We start from the raw sequence: 13712 nt of genomic DNA, 5'->3' as shown, positions 1-13712 counted from the left end.
CATGTTCTTATGCGTTTGCTATATAACGAATTAACCGTCTGAATCTTAAAATAGACAGTCTGGATCAGAGTTGTTTTTACTTTTCAACTATTTTGTTATTGTTCAAGACCATACGGTGATCTCTATACGTTAAATTATATGTCATTTTGTCTCTAGTGAAGGGTTTTCTCATTGGCAATAAAACCGCATTTTCCGTTTGTTCTTATAATTTGGGGCATCCAGTAGTATTCAAAGGCTCTAAAAAAATAATTGTTGTGTTCTAATAAATAATAATATCATTTACTGAATAGTATAAACATACGCTTAACTGGTCTTAATTGCCTACCAGGGAATGGTCTGAAAACCGAACTCACCAGATGTAAACGTCCAACAACAGATTAAAACTCTAAAAAATGTCGACCTCATTGTTTGTTCTTTAAAGTAACTATTCAGATTAAAATGGTCATTCCAAGCTGAACTCGATTTACCCGTGAATTAATTACACAAAGTATTTGATGAACTGATACACAACTTAAAAGACTCAGAGAGGGTTTGTGAAACGTATAAAAGACATTCTTTAAATATATGAGAAGAAGTCGATGTATGATTGCCAAAGTTACCTTCCACTAGAGACCAAATGTCACAGAACTTTAGGTCATCATACAGCTTCAACAACTGACAAAGCCTATACGGCATAAAAGGCCCCAAAATAAAAGATGTGAAACAATTCAATCGAGAAAACTAACGGTCTAATTTATGTTAGATAATGAACGAAAAAAAATATGTTAAACGGCAACAAACGTCATCCACTGAATAACAGGCTCCTGACTTGGGACAGGCACATACATACAGAATGTAGTGGGGTGTGTTCCTTTTATTTCTCTTCGTATATGTTTTCAACCTTTACTGTTTAGTTCATATTTGGTAGTTTCCGTTTGGCTTGGCTCAGTATTTATATATCCTGATACTGTGTTGTTGTGCTCTGGTAATTTTTTGTATTATTGTCTATAATTTCGTCTTCAAACTCTTTTGAAGGCGTGAACTCTCCTCTAACCTGAATGCATATTGTCATTAAAAGAAACGCATTTTCATGTATTCAAAAATAAAACCAAAATATGTCAATTTAAAAAAGATCTTAATATATTTAATATCAAAAAGCCATTTATATAAAAATTATAGAGAATGTATTTTGAGGGAAGATATACAAAAATATATATTTATAATGATTTGACTGATATCGAAAATGTTATTTCCTTGTAACGTAAAAGCAACCACAATGTTCATTCGTGAATTGTACGTATATCGTTCGGGGATCGACCGTGTAGAGTACATCATTCGTAAAGCGTTTGTACAACGTCTGGTCAGCATTTGTACATCATTCGTTTTATATAGAATTGTATGCAACTGTCATACAAGTGAGTGTTTTAGCTAGCTATTAAACTAGATTTAATCCACCAATTTCTACTTAAGAAAATGCCTATACCAAGTCAGGAATATGACAGCTGTTGTTTGATGTGTTTAAGCTTTAGATTTTGGCATTTGATTAAGAACTTTCCGTTTTGAATTTTCTCGGAGTTCTTTTTTTGTGTGATTTTGCTTTTTATTGTACATGATATCGTTCAGCGGTTTATATGTCGTATGGTAATTGGTATTGTTAAGCGTTTGTCTATCGTATGGTATAGCGCATTGATAAGCCTTTGCCTAGGATTATTATTTCAGAAAGTTATTTCAATTATTATATGAATAATCTTTTGAGTAAATAAAAAAATATAATAATAAACATAAGGGTTGCTTTATTAAAGTTGTACGTAACACTACAGGAAGATTACTCTGTAAAATCAGCTAAAAGTTTTAAACACGTTATATTGTTTAAGAAATATTAAGCTTCACGATGATCAACATTATTGTTTGTCAAACTGCTATATATCCAATGAAGATTTTCCGATAAAGTGTGCGGTTCAATTTTTGAAATTTTAATATTTTTGTCAAAAGGTCGAAGTTATTATTTTGTCAAAAGTTTATAAAAATTAAACGAGCCAACATTAATCTTAGTTAAGTTGTTTGGTACCACCTTAAGGTGGCTGGGGCGTCTTAATTAAAATTAATAGAATTTTTTAATAATTTGTCAAAATGAAGTTTTTATCATGCTTTTTTCAAAAATATAATAAAAAGTATGGGTCACCGAACTTTTTTTCACGCTAGAGGTTGTGCAAAATTGTCAGATTTTGTATAGATTATGCATGGAAAATCAAATTTTGTGTGATAAAAAGAAAACTTCTAGATAGAACTTTAAGATAAGATGTGAAATGATAGCTCTTATAAAATGCTTTCAGATAAGAATAAGAAAAAAAAAAAATGGGGTCACCAAACTTGTTTTCTTGCTACATATCAAAATAGGTAAATTCACAACACTTTCTAGTATAAAAATTACTTTATCTGAGTTATCACCCCTTATTTGGCAAAGTTGAAAAAAATCTAATCAAACACAGAAAAGGTGTTTTTGAGAAATTACAGCCGTAATTATGATAAAACACACAATTTTCTATATTTACATCAAAAGTCTTTTACATAAATTACATACTACTCTCAAAATTTGCACATTTCATGAAATATCTAGACCAACGTTACCTGCTTCTTCGAAATCCAAGATGGAGGAAGACACCCGAGCCACCTTAAATGCATCTAAATACGTATTTGTAAACTATTATTATTTCTTTATGTCATCTTTCCTTTATTGTATTTTTTTATTAAAATTTATTTTCATTTCACAAGAAATTAACGAAAATACTCTAAAGTTTGAACATTATACTATAACAATTTTTGTAGCAAAATATTTTTTGGGGAAAAAACCCTCATGACACTTTATGATCATTGTATATGAAGACATATAAAATAAATGAAACAGTTTACAGTCGTCTTAGAGTTGGTGTGACAAGACTTACTACGAGACTACCTATTTCTCTGTGAACACAACCACTGGACAAGCAATTGACTAATTTGTTTTTATCTTTTCTTTACAATGTTATTTGACAACGCTTTGTGGTGTACATTATACATTAGTTCGTAATTATCCAGTTGTCTTTATTGTCCTTTAGAGAAAACAGCGACATACTTACATTCCGTAATCAAAATTCCATATAGTGAGACACACACTAAATACAAATTGATTAGCTTGAAGTAATAAATTGGAAATTTAATTTAATTTAATTAATCGAAATTATAAGCTGTTAACAATAGTGATTTTCGAAAATGTGGTTTTGACAACCCGATAATTTCTGGTAAATACTGTTCTTAAAAATCATAACACGTTCCACAAATTAAACAACTAGTTAACCATGAATAATCCAAGCAACAAATTTTAGATTGGTTTATCATTATTGCTCATAAATGTTGTACTAATTTCGCTAATATTGAGTCAATACAATAAAGTGTCCTTCAGTATGATAAATTTGCTTCAGCCATTCGATTGAATTATGTATTTCTGTACGTGTATAATATTTTTAGATTGAAACAACATAATTTCATCATTTTTGTTGGCAATCTCAAAAGTCAAGTGCTATCAAGAATGGACTTCTGGTATTATTAATATGATTATCAAGCAGAGCATAATTGAATTTAGAAAAATCATCATAAATATATAAAGCCACAAGGTTGATAACTGTGAAAACACACCTTGTATATACAACTTCTTTTCTATCATTCATCAACTGGACACACAAATATTTACCCAAAGCTAGTAGTATTGTTTAAGGACCCTTAAAATGACCTTGTATCTATTAGACAGCAACCAAACCACATTTCTTAAGTCTAAATCTATGGTAGGGTTCGGCCTATGCTTTGGTTTAGGACTTTTATTACAGTTATGCCCATCTATGTAATATAAGGTTTCATTGGATTTGATATCTACCGGGTTTACATGATTAACAGGACAAATCACAAATCACCAACCCAATTGTTCTGGTAGAATTTTAGTTTATTATTTGTCTCACCGGTTTTATACCACAAGTATTAAGATGCATCTCAATAGAATATATCTCGGTATAGTTAACACTTAACTCAAACGTATAAAACAATCCCAATCTATCTCTATATATAAAAAAGAAGATGTGGTATGATTGCCAATAAGACAACTCTCCACAAGAGACCAAATGACACAGAAATTAACAACTATAGGTCACCGTACGGCCTTCAACAATGAGCAAAGCCCATACCACACAGTCAGCTATACAGGGCCCCGAATTGACAATGTAAAACAATTCAAACGAGGAAACTAACGTCCTAATTTATGTACAAAAAATGAACGAAAAACAAATATGTATACTAAGCGTCTGACTTGGGACAGGCACATACATACAGAATGTGGCGGGGTTAAACATGTTAGCGGTATCCCAACCCTCCCCCTAACCTGGGACAGTGGTGTAACAGTACAACATAAGAACGAATTATAAAAATCAGTTGAAAGAGGTTTTACTCATCAGATGAATAAAAATACAAATACTACAAATACAAATGGACGTGGCCGGGTACTTGTACATCCAAACAACAAAAAGACACTTAGTACAGATCTGAGAGTACTCGCAGTTACTGATAGCTAGTTCAAAGCCACTAACAACTAATAAAAAAACCATGCATCTAAGACTAAATTACCAATCCGGACTAAATTATCAGTCCGTACACATAGTTCGTATCAGATCAAAGCTACTACATGTTAATAAGTTTAGGGTTAAACAATGAATAAAGGTGGAACAGACCGTTGTACAAAATGTTACTAACCCGACCTGGTCAAAGTGGTCGTTAAAAACACGGGACAACAATTGTCAAGTCAGACTTTTTGAAACCTAGTTCTCCATTTCAATGCCAGTGAATTAACAAGTATACCAAATACTCAAATGATAAGAACCAGCGTGTAAATCACAGAAGGAAAGTTGAAACAAAATAAGACTCGTTCTGTCCTTAACATGGCTTCACACAAACGGTCTGTGGTCAGGAAATACTGAAACACAGTTCAAGGGGAATGACTGATATCTAGGTTATTTCCTATACAAGTGGGATCAGGAAGAACTAATATTAATCAGGCCAGGAACAAGACGTTTATCTGTTATAAATAATTCAATATGGTATAACTTGTATTAACACTAATCATATGAATCAGCTCCGTATCAAGTACGGGTATGATTTTCTAATGCAATTGTCTCTAAATCAATTCAGCAGTCGCTTTGATACTTTCAAATATATGTTTTTCTAGTTAAAGAAATAAATTTGAGAAACGTATGAAAAATGTCAACAAATAATGATCCCAAACTTTAATTTTTTCTCCAGTTATTTATAAATTAATTGAAATTAAACAACTGACAAGCTGAACAGTTAATCGAATCTCGATATTTGCAAAATGACAACTTTTGTTCATGTCAAAGATTTATCAACAACTGAGCTCAAAACTTAACTCATTTAACCTTCGAAACGCTGTCGGAATAAACTACGTCTCCATGCATAAATATTCAAAGTTTCTGCTTAACTACTCAATGCAAACCCTGACCCAAAACTAGCCAGTTTAAGTCAGCAAAAATATACATCAAATAGGAGGGGGACTTCTTACATAGAAAACACCGAAATACACATTTTCGTCAATACACTACATATTGCAAAAAAATAGCGCATGTAGGGAACAACATTTTCAATGCAAATGCGAGGTTTGTTACGTCACTAAAATTTAATGAATGACAAATTCGGAAAATAATATAATAATAATAAGCAATCTTCCTGTGAAAACTTTTAAAATTACTAATAATGAAGTAAATAAACGGACCAGATAAAGTGACCAACAAACGTTACAATATCTTAATAGTTATTCAACAAGCAAATCGGTATACGTCATTTAATCTGCAATCATCGGGTTATCCTCGACTCAGCAACGTTTGTCCACTTAACGAATATCGCGCGGCATTTACAACTAAGTTTCCCGTATATTCACGATAATTTGCAGACATTCAATAACAATCTAAACTTTGACATGGAAATGAATCAACAGAAGAACGTCATATACCGAAAAAGCAACAGTAAACACTTACTTGAAAAAATGCCTATTATGTTCTCGTCTCTAAAGTTCGTCCACCGGATGTACAAGATTGTGACGTCACACAGATTAGGTCAAGCACATAACATTTTTGCATTTTTTATTCAAAGTTAATTTAAAAGGATAAGTATTGAAATAAGGTAAAAAAAGTAAAATTATAATCCAACAAGTAACAATAACAAATAAATTGTGCAAAATTGTCTAGTCCATGTCCTTGCACAGCATACAGTAAATATTCTTATTATTCTCACAGCCCTAAGTTCTGTACAATATGTCAGATGTGTCCAGTGCTTGAATATATAATTGCATAACTGCACCAAAACCAACCCCCAGTCTAATTTGATTGGATGTGAACTGTTTACAACCAGAGCATAATTCAATTTCTGGAATTTCTTCAGCGTCTGTATCACTGAAGTCAATAGAATCATCCAAGTGTTGTTGATAGGTCTTTGTTTAGTAGATGTGTGTCTAGGTCCATGTTAGATAGATGTATGGCTAGGTCCTGGTGTTAGAGGCGAAGCAGATGTGGACGGTTTCTTTTCATTATGTTTCCGAGTTTTCTTACTACTCTGATTGGTTGATTTAATTTTTACTTGAATTCAACTTGCTGTTTTACTTTTTCTGCTACCTCTGTTTCTGAAATGGGCATACCTGATACAATCTTTACAAGGGTTGAAAAGATAGATGTCTACCTCAATTGAAAAAAAAATACTATAGCACCTGTTTGGGATACATTGAAAGGGTCAAATTTCTTATTATTAAATATCAAACTTAATCTTTGTTGCAATAGGTTAATTTGTTAATAGAAATACAGATCAGTCACAGGTCATTAATGTTAGCCAATACTTCTTGTGTGATTATTGAAGTTTGATTTTCTGATTTAGCAGCTATTCCATCATTATACTTGGAGTTTATCTGTCGTGAAAAACGACAGACATAACTAGTAATATGGTGTGGTACCAAGAATTCTTCCTGGGGTAACCGTCTTTCTAAAAAAAGTTCATCGGAAGGTTCCAAGACCTTGTTGATAAATATTCACAATAATACGCGATGGTCTTCAAGTATGGATTATGGCAACAGACGTTGTGTATCATCTTTATAACGTGTTATAGTATTCTTTTATTTGTCTTTTTACTGCTTAGTCTGTTATAGGTGGTATTCATTTGACGTGGCGCTGTACTTATACATCCCTTCGTTGTATTATTGTTCTATAATTTATGTATTCTTGTCTTTCATTTTTGCTAAAATTATGCTGTGTCTATATGCCTTTTAGTGTTCCTTTGTTAATATAACGTGGTTCTGTACTTATACGTCCCATTATTGTGTTATTGTACCATAGTAAAAGGTAAAATAAAAAAGATACTGAACTCCGGCGAAAGCTCAAAACGGAAAGTCCCTAATCAAATGGCAAAATCAAGAGCTCAAATGGACAACAACTGTCATAATCCTGACTTGTTACAGGTATTTTTTTATGTAGAAAATGGTGGATTTATCCAGGTTTTAAAGCTAGCTTAACCTCTCACTGGTATAACAGTCGTATAAAATTCCATGATATTGACAACGATGTGTGAACAAAACAAACAAACATAATAGGTAAATATGTCAAAAATAGGGGTACAGCAGTCATGTAATTATCTTAATCACTATAAAAACATTAAATAACCATGACAAAAAAGTTTGAATTTGCTGAAATATATTTGGATATTTTTTTCTAAAGTGTTACTTAGCCTGTATTGCTGGGCTCTACTTTTACCCCAAGGGTTTATACATTTCAAGCAACGCTTGGTGTAAATGTGCCTCTCTAACCGCCCTACAAGTAAAGTGGCACTTAGTCTGTCTAGCTGGGCTCTATGGTGACCCAAAGGGTTTATACATTACAAGCTTAGATTGGTATAAATGTGCCTTCACCTTCCTACTAGATGTCAAACCCTGCTAGTCATTTCTGGGCCTTTTATAGCTGACTGTGCTGTATGGGCTTTGCTCATTGTTGAAGGCCGTACTGTGACCTATAGTTGTTAATTTCTGTGTCATTTGGTCTCTTGTGGAGAGTTGTCTCATTAGCAATCATACCACATCTTCTTTTTTATAACCTTTTCAGGTCCAAAATCTGTGGCTCCTTGCCTTGCTAGTTCCGCAGTAAGACAGGGATGCACTCGAAGTAGATGCCGAGAGTACCAGACTGTGATCCTTGTGCCATGTATCATTTCGGCTTCATCGGTGCTGTACCAGTACCGCAACGACAGGCTGTGGAAACCTTCTATTGCTACAGGGCAATAACACAACATTTAATTTGAAGAGGATCATGATTTATATATATAAACAAATAATTCTTACGTTTTCCAACTTGCAAATAAATTCAGCATTTTTGAGGACTAGAAGAACCTGGTCGATGGTTAGTTTCCAGTACGCTGTTATGACTGTTTTCTTCCTCCTTGATAATTTCTTAAGTAATTTAATCACATCTGAAATTTCACAGGTTGTTTTTCCTTTTCTGCAGTCTATTAGGCTTTCAATGTGTTTCAGATGACGATTGCATATACTTGTCATATTTTCAGAGTTGTTAAGCCAATTTCTGCCAAAAGTGTAGTTTGTGTTTCACAGTTGAACGTTTTCAACAATATTTCAGTGCTTATGTCACACATTATGTCATGCAATTGTTTTAAAAAATCATCATTCATAATTCATTAAGACACATTCTGTGGAATATATCACTGATACTTGTTGTAAAACAAAGAAGAGAGATCCAGAACTAGTATACTAAAGTTGTCTTCTGGAATGTTATTGCTGCTATTGTATTTTTCTATCTCATGAACGAAGATTTTCAAAAAGAGGAAATAACTCTTTTTTCAAAATTGCATCCAGATAAGTATAAGCATTACATCAGACACATTTAAAAAAAAAATATATACCCAATGATGGTTATGCCCAAATTTGGTTCAATTTGGCCCAGTAGTTTCAGAAAAGAACCTTTTTGTAAAAGTTAACAGACAACGAAAAAAGTGATGAGAAAAGCTGACTTGGCCGTTCGGGCGATGTGAGCTAAAAATACAATTATAAAACTTTAGTTTACTTTGCATTTCAGATAGCTGGATATCAGTCTAAGAAAAGAGCAATTCTAATATTGGTATTTTTTCATTCAAATTGCATTCAATCATAACCATTCAGGGGCATTACATAAAAAGCATATTTTTTTTGTTACTTATATAGGTAATTTTTAATTATAAAAAAAAAACAACACTCAAATGAGTTATTATAAAATTCATCAAAAGCATGGACTAAATGTAGTTTTCATGAATTTTTACTTCATTCTATATCCTAAAATGCAGAATTTATTAGATTTGAGAGGAGTATAGATATAAAGAGTTACTTTAAAAAATAAAGGCAAAAACATTACTTGAATGAGTTATTTTATATATCTTTAAAGAATTAATAATAACACTTATTCAAGGTTGCCCTACAATCAGAATTTTCTGACTCCAACCAACAGTCTTTAAAGCTTAATTTCTCCAAAACTACTCAATGGATTTTTAAAATCTTCACCTCTTTTTAAAGCTGAAATATTATTATTTGCTAATCTATAGATAAATTTATTTTGGTATGATAAATCTGAAAATATAGCTCATTAATTGCCAAAAAAGTGGTCTTCCAACTTGGATGGAAATGGCACATTCAGGTCAAATGGTAGTAAAAATTTGTTTTTCATTTCTGTAATCAACCATACACAAGCTACAAAACCATGTCTCAGATTTTTTACATATACCTCCAATAAGAAGATATATTGATTTAACTGCTGGGTGCCAGACCTCATTTCACCTTTCATCTTTGGAGACCTATAAATTCATTTAGAAACAAGTTATCCAAAAACTGGGACACGGTTTTGTACAAAATGCTCCCTTTAATAACATATATCAAAGTCAAGCTAAAGGGGGTACCCATAAAGTTTCTATTTTCATTTTTTGCTAACAATTCTCATGAAAAATTGTTCTGAGAAATGACTTTAAAAACAGAACTTCCCCTTTAGAATCCCTATAAATGCAACATAAATACAAAAAATCCACTGAAAACACCCCAGGAGTGTCCTGACACCATTACTTTATCAATAGAACCACACACTTTGTATCTTTGATGCTATAATGCTGTAAATTTTGCATTATAAGTGCACTGTTCAACACTTACTTGGCATTAGGCGGGAGTTTGATGTCACAGATTTGACCAACATCTGTGATGTAGTAATTAAATAAAGACAAAGCTCCGCCTCTGTCCAGACAGTGTGAGTTAAGAGAAAAACAGGATTAACCAGCTGCATATAATCAATATTTAACATCATTATTCTCACTATAAAGAATGATTTTCATTTGTATTTCAAAAAGAAATATACTATGACTGAACTTAGCTAGAAAATTAAAATTGTGCATCAAAAGACATCTTCATAAAAAGATCAAGACCATCTCCTTCTTGAAAATAGAGTGTCCCACAGGATTTTTGAGTTTTATGGACTTGTCACTGAAAAATTTCACATAAACTTAAAATTGGTTAAAAATGCATAAAACTGTATTTAAATGTAGAAGACCAAAGAAAAGAAATCTGTACAGGCAGTCAGAGGCTTTTAAAGATACTTTCACACTCTTTTCCATAGTTTGTTTTTAATTTTTGGTAGATTTTTTTCATTTTCATATCTTTCTCTTTAAATTTTCTTGGTTTCCTTCCATGTTATATAAATTACTCTTGTTGCAATACAATGACATAAGACCACAATATTTATCATGTTGTCAGGGATTACCAGCTGGACACTGGTACCAAATGCCTATATTTTTAGATTATTTACCATGTGCTTTTATTTACATAAGTTCAATTAATTCTTTCTTGTGATATGATAATGACTTTGGAATTTTTACAAACTGTGCAGAATAATACTTACTTCAAAATTATTTGAAAAAAAAAAATATTTTCAAAAAAATCATTGTTAGACTGTGGTGCTACCTTAAGGAACATATGTAATTGTTTTTGGTTACAAATATAAATAACTCCAAGTCTTAGTTAATTCACAAGTTTCTATCTATTTGTATCTGTCGACCTTCAAGATGTTTTAGGAACATGCTATTTAATAGTCCCAAGTGACCAATCTTTGACCCAATAGCGTCGATATGAAAGATAAGTGCGTCAGAAAGGCAATTAGTTTTTCAGAAGGATTATATTTTATATCTCGAAGAGAAATTACAAGATGACCGAGAAAATATGTTAAAGCTAAATCTGTATAGTTGGACACCAATAAAAATAATAATAAATAGAAACGTTACTTATATAAGTAATATTTAAAATACCACGCTTGTTTCTACAATAATATTGTGGTCTAATAGAGTAAAAAGTCAAAGAAACCGAAATGGTCAAAATGGCTTATTCGGTATTGTATTTGATTGTTCGTTGTCATGATTTAAATTAAGTACTAATGAATAAAATTTGAGGGGTAAGAATAACATTTAAATAAGGCTTGACGTGTGTTAAATGTATGGGGCTAGGGTTTTAATCAATTTCAAACAGAAACGCGTAACATAATTTATTCACTGTTATGTGTCCAGTGGCAAATATAACAGTTATATAGCTAGCGCAAATAAACGTCGTTAATCTTGAAATAATTGTTGAAATGAAATTAATAGAGATTATCAAAATTTTATATTTTCAATAATCTGGTTTAATTCAATCAAATATTTGTGTGGGTGTGTGGGTGTTGCAGCCTTTAGCTCATTGCCATATTTGGCATGGCCATAGATGGCGCTCTCAGGTGGAATTTGAATTTTGGAATTCCCGTATCGGGCACTTGTTAATTTGCTGTCGACAACAAAGCAGGTGCTGCAGAAATTAGCTAAATTATTTAAACGAAAAGCTGCCAAACAAAAGAAATGCCAGGGGATCGCCAGCAAGGACCATTGGAAAGAAGAGGAGGACAACCAGCAGGAAAGAAGGACAGGGAGTGCGGAACGAAGAAATCACCCAAAAGAAGGACGAAGTTGGACGGAAAAGAATGGTCAGGAAAACACAGGAGGTTGGACACGTGGAGACACAAGGACCAGAAGAAAATGCTGAAATATCATCAGGTACTGAGTCTGGGGAGGATGCACGGGCATTCCCCTCTTTTAGGCACGACACGTCACACAAAAATTTTGAAATTGCAAATAATTCCATTGATTTCACTCCGACACAAGAGTCTAGCATTCATGACACAGTAGGGGAACACGTGCCTTTTAAAATTAAGGAAAAGATTTAGGAGGGAAAGTTTAAAGAGCTTCATTATCTTTTGAGAACGCAAAAAGAAATGGAGGAGGTTGACGAGGGCGATTTGAAATTAAAAAGGGGGAAAATTTGCATTGAAGAAAGATCGTCGGGTGTTAATTTGTCCATAAATGAATGGACTTCAGCATTCATGGTTTTTATGAGTGTCTACATTGAGAAATACAGGACACGGGCACAGGAATTGTTAAAATATAAGATTAGCAGCAACGAGGTCAGAAAACTGGGCCACCTATGACGAGCAATTTAGGCTAAAAATAGAAAAGAATCAAAATTTATCTTTGGGAAACATACACGGTGAATATTGGTTATTACACATCACATCTCCCACAGTACAAAACAATGTGTCAGTGCAATCACAGGGTTATAGAACAAATATACAAAATCGTGGTCATTATAACTCAAATGCAGCTACACTTTCAAACACTAACACGAGAACACATCAACAATCGCAGGTAACTAGTGGAAGTGTAAATATCACTACAAACCAGTAAAAGTCTGAAATGGCCTGTACTCGACTGTACTGATTTTTACTCGACCAGTCTGAATCGGTCTGAAATTTACTTGATAATACTCGACTGTAGTCTTAACCATACTTAACAGTCTGAACTTGTACTTGACCTTTACTCGACCAGTACTTAACCATTTTATTTTCGTCTGAACCATGCTCGACCTAGTCTGAACCATGCTGGACCTAGTCTGAACCATACTCGACCTAGTCTGAACTTTGTTTTGTAAAACCAAGAATTTAATATAATCATGATAATAGAACTTCCATAGCAATCCTTGATAACCATTTAAAAAAGGAAATGTGTTCCAAAGTTGCAGAAAAAAAATTATTTCAATTAAATTTGAATAATTTTTGTCAAAATTAAAGACATGGCATACACGAAGCACTTTAATAAGGTTTATTTACCTCAGTAAATGTGTGTTTTACAGGTAAAAAGAAAGCCCTTTTTTTTCTTAAACTCGTGTATTACTTATCTAGTGAATTCAAAAGGTCTTGCGATTTAAGTTTTACAGGATGTTGCAATTTTTAATAAATGTTAATTAGAAATTAATACTCTCTGACCAGGTGTGATCTTTTTAATGAGTTTGCTCCAAGCAGGAGGTTATTACTTTATACTTACCATAAATCTGGTTAAATTTTTTTATCTATTTCTTTAATTTTTTTATCCCTTTTTGATATATATTATGTATAATATATCCCAAATTATAATAAGAATAGATATATTTCTAATATAAGGTTAAATAATTTCAGTGATTTTTTGGCTGTTGTTACCTCGTTAAAAAGATAATTATATAACTATTGTATGTAACCATAGTTTTTCTTTAGGAATTTAGGAAAATTAAGTTTAAAAAAAAAAAAAATCAC

Source organism: Mytilus californianus, unplaced genomic scaffold (assembly GCF_021869535.1).
Source record: "Mytilus californianus isolate M0D057914Y unplaced genomic scaffold, xbMytCali1.0.p SCAF_10, whole genome shotgun sequence".
In the NCBI taxonomy this organism is placed as follows: domain Eukaryota; kingdom Metazoa; phylum Mollusca; class Bivalvia; order Mytilida; family Mytilidae; genus Mytilus; species Mytilus californianus.
The sequence above is the reverse complement of the archived record's forward strand: the minus strand, read 5'-3'. Positions refer to the sequence as shown.